The sequence below is a fragment of the Pinus tabuliformis genome, chromosome 3_2, assembly GCF_031772625.1.
Source record: "Pinus tabuliformis cultivar Carrire ecotype Pingquan chromosome 3_2, CPIR1, whole genome shotgun sequence".
Lineage (NCBI taxonomy): Eukaryota > Viridiplantae > Streptophyta > Pinopsida > Pinales > Pinaceae > Pinus > Pinus tabuliformis.
The window spans coordinates 504,204,985-504,214,171 of record NC_142302.1 but is presented as its reverse complement, the minus strand read 5'-3'; the positions used below and the strand labels follow the sequence as shown (position 1 = coordinate 504,214,171).

At 37.9% G+C, this 9,187-nt stretch overlaps 1 pseudogene; it reads right to left on the bottom strand.

Moving 5' to 3' along the window:
- Nucleotides 1-7,056: 7,056 nt before the first annotated feature.
- Nucleotides 7,057-8,788, bottom strand: LOC149181505 (putative pectate lyase 18; annotated as a pseudogene).
- Between the last annotated feature and the right edge of the window lie 399 nt (nt 8,789-9,187).

Below are 9,187 nucleotides of genomic sequence, written 5' to 3'. Positions count from 1 at the left end.
CGAAAAATGTCTGCAACACCACTGATTTTTAAACCAGCAATATCGCCTTCATCCGGACTCCGATTTGGCCGATTTTTTTTTTCAAATTGGGTATTTTTTCACCAAAAACTTAGATCTGCAATTAGATTCTACAGATTTTGCACCAGAACATACAGATCTGCTCCACAAACTCGCCGCCCTAAAAAATTCCTGCAAAAATAAAAAGAAATTCTCCACTTTGCCCAAGAAAATGCTCTGATAGCACTTGTTATAGCTTCGATACCATTTGTTATAAACCCAAAAATATATGATAATAGAAATAAACCCAAGAAATAACAAGATCTTAATATAGAAATGTTTCACTTCATTAATCAAGCCCCTACGGTAGGGCAACACCATACTCATTACCATGGTTCCCTCAATACCATCTATCTAATACCATGGGCTTATTACATTATTGCTAACTACTTGGGGTCCCTTACATGATATGGGTTAACCACCTTATTTATTACTATGGCCCATCCCATTATTACATTATTCCCTTGGTTACCTCCCTTTGTACCCCATATTATCCCCCTGGGTATACTACAGGGTTTGGTTGGTAAAATTGGTCCTATGAGTTTATTCCTCGACTTTTTCCACTTTAAAAGCATCAATATGGATGAAAAACAAGATAATGATCCAATCTGGATCAATAAAATGGTTTTCTTTCTAAGTGATTTAAATAGGGGTTTACACCTTTTAAATTGTAAGGATAACATTGAAAACCTCTATATCATAATTTTACTACAACTCTCTTGGCTACAAGTATCAATTTGTCTACCATGGTGTCATATAAAAAAATAATAGAACTACCAACCCTTGGTATGGTAACGACTGCAATATTGCTAGAAAGGAGATTAGGGATACTCCTAATGAAACCTTAAACCCTGATAAGATAAATATGTACAAAACTCTTTTAAAAGAAAGAAAAGATACTATATAAGTAGAAAGCAAGAGTGGTTATCACACCTTTCTAAGTCTAATCATATAATGTTTTGGAAGAAAATTCTTATTCATAATACTAAAGAAAATCATTTGATTCCCTTAAAGAACTTGGATATTTGCCTTAAAAACCTCTATGAATCCCCTAACACCATGGACAACATTTTGAATTCCCCTATAGAGGATGATAACTTTTCTTTGGAATATGTTGAGTTTGGGGTTAAGTATATGGCTATTGGGAAAGCTAAGAACATTGAAGGCTACTAAGATGGAATTTTTAAAATGGTAAAATATGTCCTCATCCTGCATATACACACGCTCTTTAATTAAGTAGTGAAGCAAGTCTTCCCTAAGCCTTCAACATAAAGCCTTATTGTACTTATATTTAAAAGTGGGGATAAATGCATTTCTTCTAATGACAAGACCATTATGATTATCCACATATAAGACAAGTTGTACAGGCTTATTTTGGAAAATAAGATTAGTCTTTGGCTTGAAAGCCATGATAAAAGAGATAAATGCCAAGCTGAGATTAGGAGATATCATTTAATCATGGACCATGTTGTTACGCTTAGGATAATTGCATAGGAATATCGCAATAATAAAATTAATCTCTTTTCTTGTTTTGTTGACTTTAGAAAAGCTTTTGACACCATTCCTAGAATAAAGTTATGGAATAGAAGAGATAATGGTTCTTGTCAAGTTGAGGGTGGTTGTGACAAGGTTGTCCAAGAATGTTATTGTAAATCTTAATACCACTTAGGGTTGGTCAAAGGAAATTATATGCAATACTGGAGTCAAGCAAGGGTGTTCCTTAGCCGCCTACACTTTATGGCATATACATTGATAAGGTGGAAGAGTGTTTGGAAGATGCAAGTTGTGATGGCTTCATACTCACTAGTATGGTCATAACTCTTCTCCTTTATGCTAATGATATTGTCCTTTTGACATGAAACCATTAAAATTTTGGCAAGCAACTTAGAATCCTCCAATATTTTTGCACCAAGATGGATATGACTTTAAATACTAACAAAACTAAAGTTTTGATAATTAAATCCAAAAACATCGCTTATAATACTTTCATTTATGACAATAGCTTGTTGGAGGAAGTTCCCTCATACAAATATCTGGGAATTGACATCCGTCATAAGCTCAATTAGAATTATAACATTGATAAAATGATAAATGGAGGTTGGAAAGCTTACCGTGGGCTTGAAAACAATTGTAAGTTGGTGACTCTTTGGATTTGTGATAAAAATAAGCTTCTCTTTGACAATCCTTTAATTTCATGTGGATGTGAAGTTTGGGATTGCAATATATGCAAATAGTCGTGGAAGAAGTTTGAACAAATTCAAAAGCAGTTTATAACTTACAACCTCAAGATTAAAGGAAATACTCCCTACCTTATCCTCCTGGTTGTAGCGAGTGTGCACCCATTGAAAGCATGACTATGCTTAGGTATCTTATGTATAAGAAAAATTTATACAACATAAATACCAAGAGGTTTCCTAAAATTTCTTCTAACTCTAGCCATAACCCCCACCTTCGACTCAAGCGAGGGTGGCATAAGGATGCCCAATCTTGGCTAGACGATTGGGGAATAAAGGAGGAGATCATGTTGCAAAATTCAGATACTATTGAAAATATTATTACTTTTAAATTTGAGGAGAAATTTTGTGGAAATAAAGTATTGAAGGGATAAAGGAAACTACGATGTTATAAGGAGGTGATCAACCCCAATCGCGAAAACCAAAATGATCTCTCTATCTTGACGAGTGTTCAAAAGAAAGCATTAAAGAAATTTTAAGGTCTGAAATGGGCCTCCTAAGGAATATTATAAAATAATAATGGAAATAGTAAAATAAGATTAAATTATATCATTAAATTTTAGAGGGAAACAAAGAAAAAAAACTTCTTTTTCAACTCGTATTTTCAACTTATCCCCCTACGGTTTTACTCAAATTTCGAGCAGGAGCACTCGTTGGATGCATAATTTAATTCCTCATCTGAGTACGCATGTTGCATACTTTCGATGGAGTCTGCTACATGAAAAATGAGAAATACATGAAAAAATGTGATTGCAATCATGTTTTTCATGCATTTATCATTTTTCGTATAGCAGGGTCCATTGAAAGTGTGCACCATGGGTACTCCTTAGCTGAGAAGTTAAATTCTACATCCAAAAAATGCTCTTGCTTGAAATTTGAGCAAAACCATAGGGAGATAAGTTGAAAATATGAATTGAAAATGTAATTTTTTTATTTTTTATTTTTTTTTCACTTCAAAAATGATGAATCATCCCCCATGGTTGACATTATCATCTTGAATCCTATTAGGTCTTATAAATTTGATTTGGTTGTACATTTGTGTTTTGAGGCCCATTTAAGACCTCAAAATTTCTCTAATGTGAACATTGTCAAGATTACAACTAATTTTCATGAGTTTCATAGTGAAACTAGGTGTTGTTCAATTCCCAAAACACCATTGGATTAAAAAGTTTGCCGCTTGTGCAATCCCAGGAGACTTGTTGAAATCAATCCATATTTATAGTAGATAAGACCGATATGTTATCTTCATCAAAATGGCCATACCTCGTTGGATATTTCAGTTCTAAAAGATTGAATCTCTAGAGCACGAGGTCTATCATAAATATGTTCTAGGTAGATTTAAACTACGATTTGTACCTATCATTTACTCGTCACCAGACTTCCACTAAAGAATTTGAAAGAGGTATTCCCTATAATAAATCAATGGATCTCCTAGAATGGATATGTAAACCATATGAAAAAAAAGAAAACTGATCATATTAACATATTGACCAATAACTATTTATTGACATACTTGCATTCCATCTAATTTTCAAAATACCTATCACAGTAATAACCTTCTTGACCTTTTAACTCATTGATCTATAGTGATGTGAGAGTCATTCTCTCACTTCTTTTTTAGCCTAGAAATAAAATATTAAAGAATTTTAATTAATCTATTACATTCTTAAAGTCCTGTTAGCGCTGCTATGCAAAAGGCATAAAAAAATGAATTTAAACACTCTCGAAGGCTGCAAATACCTTCATAATCATCCCGAAGGAACCATTGATGCTGTCAAAATCCTCATTGTTGGGCCAAAATGATCTATCGGGAGGCCTGAAACACTCCGAGACAAGCAAAAATTTAAAATCGCAGGCCTAGCAGTTCAAATGAGCGACAGCCGTTTGATCCGGCCGATCATCGGTCCAGATCGCATCGGCGGGTCGCAATCGGAGGAGGTAGATCGGCGGGTCTTATCGCATCGGGGGGCGGCAGCGGCAGTGATGTGGTATCACCGATGAGCGATCGCCGATATCGCATCGGCATATCGCTATCGGCATTTCAATGGAGCATGGCCTGTGCATATATGAGTGACCGCCGATGGGCCGGACCCGGCGACCATACAGCGTTGTCTTCTATAGTGTTTTCGGATCCGCAATGTTCGCTGATATCGCATCGGCATTTCGCTGTCGGGATGCCAAAGTGGACAAGGTCTTTACCTTCAGTTATCTGCCGATACGATGGGCCGGATTCGTTAGGTGTACTGAGGTCCTTTTTATAAAATTTCAAATCCGCGCTTAAGCCACTTTTAATGATTTTGGGCGCATTTTCTGTGTTTAATGAAATATAAAAATACAAGGGGCGGACCCGATAGAAAAGATATATGTGTGAGGGCCTTTGACATTTAAAAAATAGCAAGGTGGGCAGTATTTATAAATGGCGCGGAAATGATTAATGCAAGCATGCAGCAGTACAGCGCAGTAGGCAGCTGTCTTCAATCGACAGTATGGCCTAGCAGGAAAGAAGATGTGCCCAAAACAGATCAACATTTATCAGTCATGATTGACCCGTGGTTGGGACTTTCAAGTCCAGATGAAGCATTGTGGGTGGGAATGAACAGTGTAGCAGTGTTTCAGTGTCGCCAAGCCAGGCAGTCATATTAGAGCCGTTCAATAATTCAACAGCAGCATTTAATCAGCAGTATGGCCGAGGAGGAAATAGGACGCCACAGATCCAGTCAAAGCATTCAGTGGTTATGGGATTTGCCCATACTTCGTCTCACCTGCCCTAGAAGGATCGCAGAGCACCAGAGAGGGACAAACCTATTCAAAGCACTGTCAGATTTGTACCAGAGGCCCATTCTTGAATGTAAATATGGTTGGTGGGCATTTATAGGCTCCTCCACGCATTGTTCAGCAGAGATATTTTGTATTGTAACAGTATATATACCCAGAACAGAGATGTAATGGATTGATGAGTGTTTGATGAATGAGAGCTTATTGTAGCCTTTTAACTTCTGGAGACTGTAAATACTATGAGACCTGCAACTTCTGGTCTTGATTTCTATTAATACAAGCTTCTTTTGCTATCACCTGCTCACTTTCCACTTCTTCTTCTTGTTCTAGACTGCGCCTGCTTGCATTTATTTGATGTGCTGTGAATTTTTGGCATCGGAGGGGCTGTCATCCCATCTCTATGTTAAAATTTAGTAGTTTATTGAAACTTGTTTGCAGGTTGCTATTGTTCAAATAGCAGAGAGCTGTCATCCTCACTACCTATTGAATAATAGTCGTGCTGATCCTCTAATTGATTGCAGCTGGCCATCGCAGAGCTCTGTGCATCTGCTGGTGCAATCGGTCTTCTCCATCGTCACCTTAACTTTAAGCTGTGAGTAGTTGGTGGTTGAAAGCCTTGTAGTCTGGGGGTCTTCACCCATGTCTGGGGTAAATCATAGTAGGAGTGGTTATCTGGCTTAAAGGTGCTGCACATCTTCCATTTATCCATCATTTTATCCAACAAAACTGTTGAATTTTTAATGTTCCTGAGCATCACTGATTTACAACCTAGGTGAGTTTCTTGGGGTGATAACAAGTCCAATAGACAATATAGGTCTTAGTGGACTCTAATCATCATCATTATAAAAAACTTAATTTTTTTTTTATTGTAAACAATAATGATTTTATATGTTTAATAATTAAATATAAATATAAAATTCTATAATGAAATAGTTACAATTATAATTAATCTTTCTTCTAGCTGTTAGGTTGACTTGTCTTCCTATTTAACTCTCTTCCTAGATCTGTTTCTTCATCATGTCTTGAAGATGAACCACACTTGGTGGTTCGAAACGCGTCAATCCAAATCTTCAATATGATTTCTTCCGAAAAAAAATTCTTTATACATTATGATATAGATCACAGAAGCTTGAATTCCAATAATCTATTACCTTTTTAAAATTTATTATATTCTTAAAGTTCAATAAACAATATAGGTATTAATAGACTTTAATCATCGTCATAAAAAAATTTAGGAAAAGAATATTATAAATATTAAAATTTTTATATAATTAATAAATAAATTTAAATATAAAATTCTAAAATAAAATGGTAACTGTTAAAAAAAATATAATTAATTAATTAATTATATTTTTTGAAATAATTTCACGATAGTTCCAAGGTGGATGATAAGTTAAAAAAAATCGAAGGTTCAAATCCCACCGGAGGTTACACGTGTCGGTTAATTCGATGTTAGAACCGGTTAATTCGATGTTAGAATGGGGTGGGTATGCATGCTAAATTAGATCGGTTAATGAAGTGTTACGAGTTTGGAACGAGAGCCTCATTGTTGTTGGCCCCTTTTATGTTAAATGCGGATCAATGAAGTGTTAAAAGTTTAGAACGGGAGCCGCACTGTTGTTGGCCCTTTAAGTTAAATGCTTGTTAGGGAAGGGATATGTGGATATAAAAACAGATGCTGACATCTTGACGAGATCGCAGACTTGAACATGGTGCTGATTGGTTAAAATAAAGTAAGCAAATTCGTATTAGGCCTCTCAATAGAAATTGTTCAAGCAGACGAATTTTCTACGACACGTCAGCACCTGCGTATCGGCCTCCCTGCAAGGAAGGGGCGTAGGTATTTATGCATGCCGAGGTTGGAGGGCAGAAGATGTTGGGCAAATTAATTGACATAACATGCTCTCGGTGTTGTTACTACAAAAAGAAAATAGAGCGAATTGAGAGACGCGGGAAGATTGAAGGTGACAGTAGGCGTGGTGTTATTGAGTCAGCATGCAGAGCCTTTCTTGCATGTCAGAACGCCGGCGTTTCCTGTGAGGGAGGACACAAGAGACGATGGCCTCGCTGACAAACTGGAAGCCTTCGCATAGCTGGACGATGCGCCCGCGCCTGACGGAACAAAGAACGCCCCGTTCAACAACAAGTCTCCGTCTGACCTCCAATTCCACTACTTCCACACACTCTCCGATGTGTACTCGCGCTTCGTTACCTGTTCATTCATTTATATTCATAACTCCATCTACTTACTATGTTAATGTTGACAATAATGAATTGATCAGAAATGAGGAACCAACGTTTACCTCCTTTGAAGAGCGATCGACAGGTGCGAGGAATCGGTTGCCTTGGATTTTGATTGTTGGGTTCGCACTTCCACCGATGGCGTACATTTCCCACTGCGTGTAATCGTTGTTCACCACATGAAAATAGCCGTGTCGGCATCTGCGTTTCAGCATCAGGGCATTAAACTTGTTTTGCAGATAAACTTCTAAACTCTATTGTTTATTTGATTGTACATACGTGAAACACAAATGGAAAAATCTGAATTCAGATCGTTTCAGATACCTGGGCATGCGCTGCACGAGTCCTTCTTCGAAATGGTTGAAAGCGACTGTTACTTGCATTACAGCATCTGGGTAATAAAAATCACTGTGACCAAGCAGCATGACCTGCAACAATTAATGTAACAAATAGATGAACAGGGTAAGCATGGTAGGAAAGTTTGAACTTTCAATACTACAAAGTTGGAATTCAGATTAAAACCTTATCATGGTGCGTCATAAAGTTGTTTGAAATGCTAATTGCAGTTGACCCCATAATGGCATCGATGAGCCCATCGGTGCAGCTTGACAAGGAGCAATGGTCTACCCAGATATTGTTTGCCCCAAAGATGGAAATTCCATCTCCATCACTGATCGTTCTCCACCCGTAATGTGTCGGGGAATCCCTCATCATGGCATTTCCTGCAGGCTTGCAGTCATGGACGTGAATCCCGTGAATGATAATGTGATTCACATACTGTACCGTAATGCACGGACCGTTAGCAATGTGGACATTTACACCTCTTCCGTCGATTGTCTTGTAGCTGTTCATGATAAGCTCTTCTTTGAGCTGGATGACCATGTCTCTCTGAAAATATATCCACAGAGGCTCGCTTTGAATGACAGCATGGCGCAGGGTGCCCGGCCGTGGATTGACCACATCGTAGTCATTGGGATCGGTGACAACATAGAATCTGCCATTCTTCCCGCCAATGGCATTCTTGCCGAACCCAATGGCGCAGTCTGCAAGCCTCTTTCGATTGTTTTCCCAATCTCTATCGCAGCGCCAACAGTCGTCGATGGGGTTCCCCGTTCCGCAAGACAAATAACTTAGCTCCCTTCTCGAACTGTTAATGCTCTTGCAATACATTCCACGAATAAAATGTTGATGTTCCTGCAATACATTTCATGAATAAAATTTTGCTTCTGCCATATGGCATTGCAAGAAATTGAGCTCTATCAAATTCTACTTACCTTTCCACCATCTCAATGACTCGTGCAGGCTCTTCCACGTGTTTCGTTTCAGGTTGTTGTCCATGTTCAGTTTCAGGTACCATCGCACGTCGTCCAAGTACATCGCCCGTCAATTTTTCCAAACTTCTGAAGGGTGGCCGCCTCGGATCGAATCCAAAAGACCCCAACCAAAGCAATCATTGCCAGTACCTCTCGATAGCCATACATTTTTTAGGGTAACAGTCCGCAGATTACAGTAATCGGATTCAACTACAAATCACAATCCTCTATATAATACGGGATCTGTTGTCACACCTCTAAACCATACATAATTTTTTTTTACGATTACCATATAGTTGGCTTACTGCATGGAATACCTCTTAACTAAATGTTACCATATATGAATGAGTTATTGAACATGGTGCATTTACCAACCTATATAGTATGTAACATGGTTAATATTTGCTGACGGTTTTCAACACCTTACTATATGGTTATGCGCTACCATGTTATATGTGCCTTACATGGTATTTGGATTGGCCGTAAATGATTCACACCTAAGCTCCTAATCCTATGACCCTGCCCAGTACATGATGTATTGACATAACGCGGAGTTAGGTGGTCCGA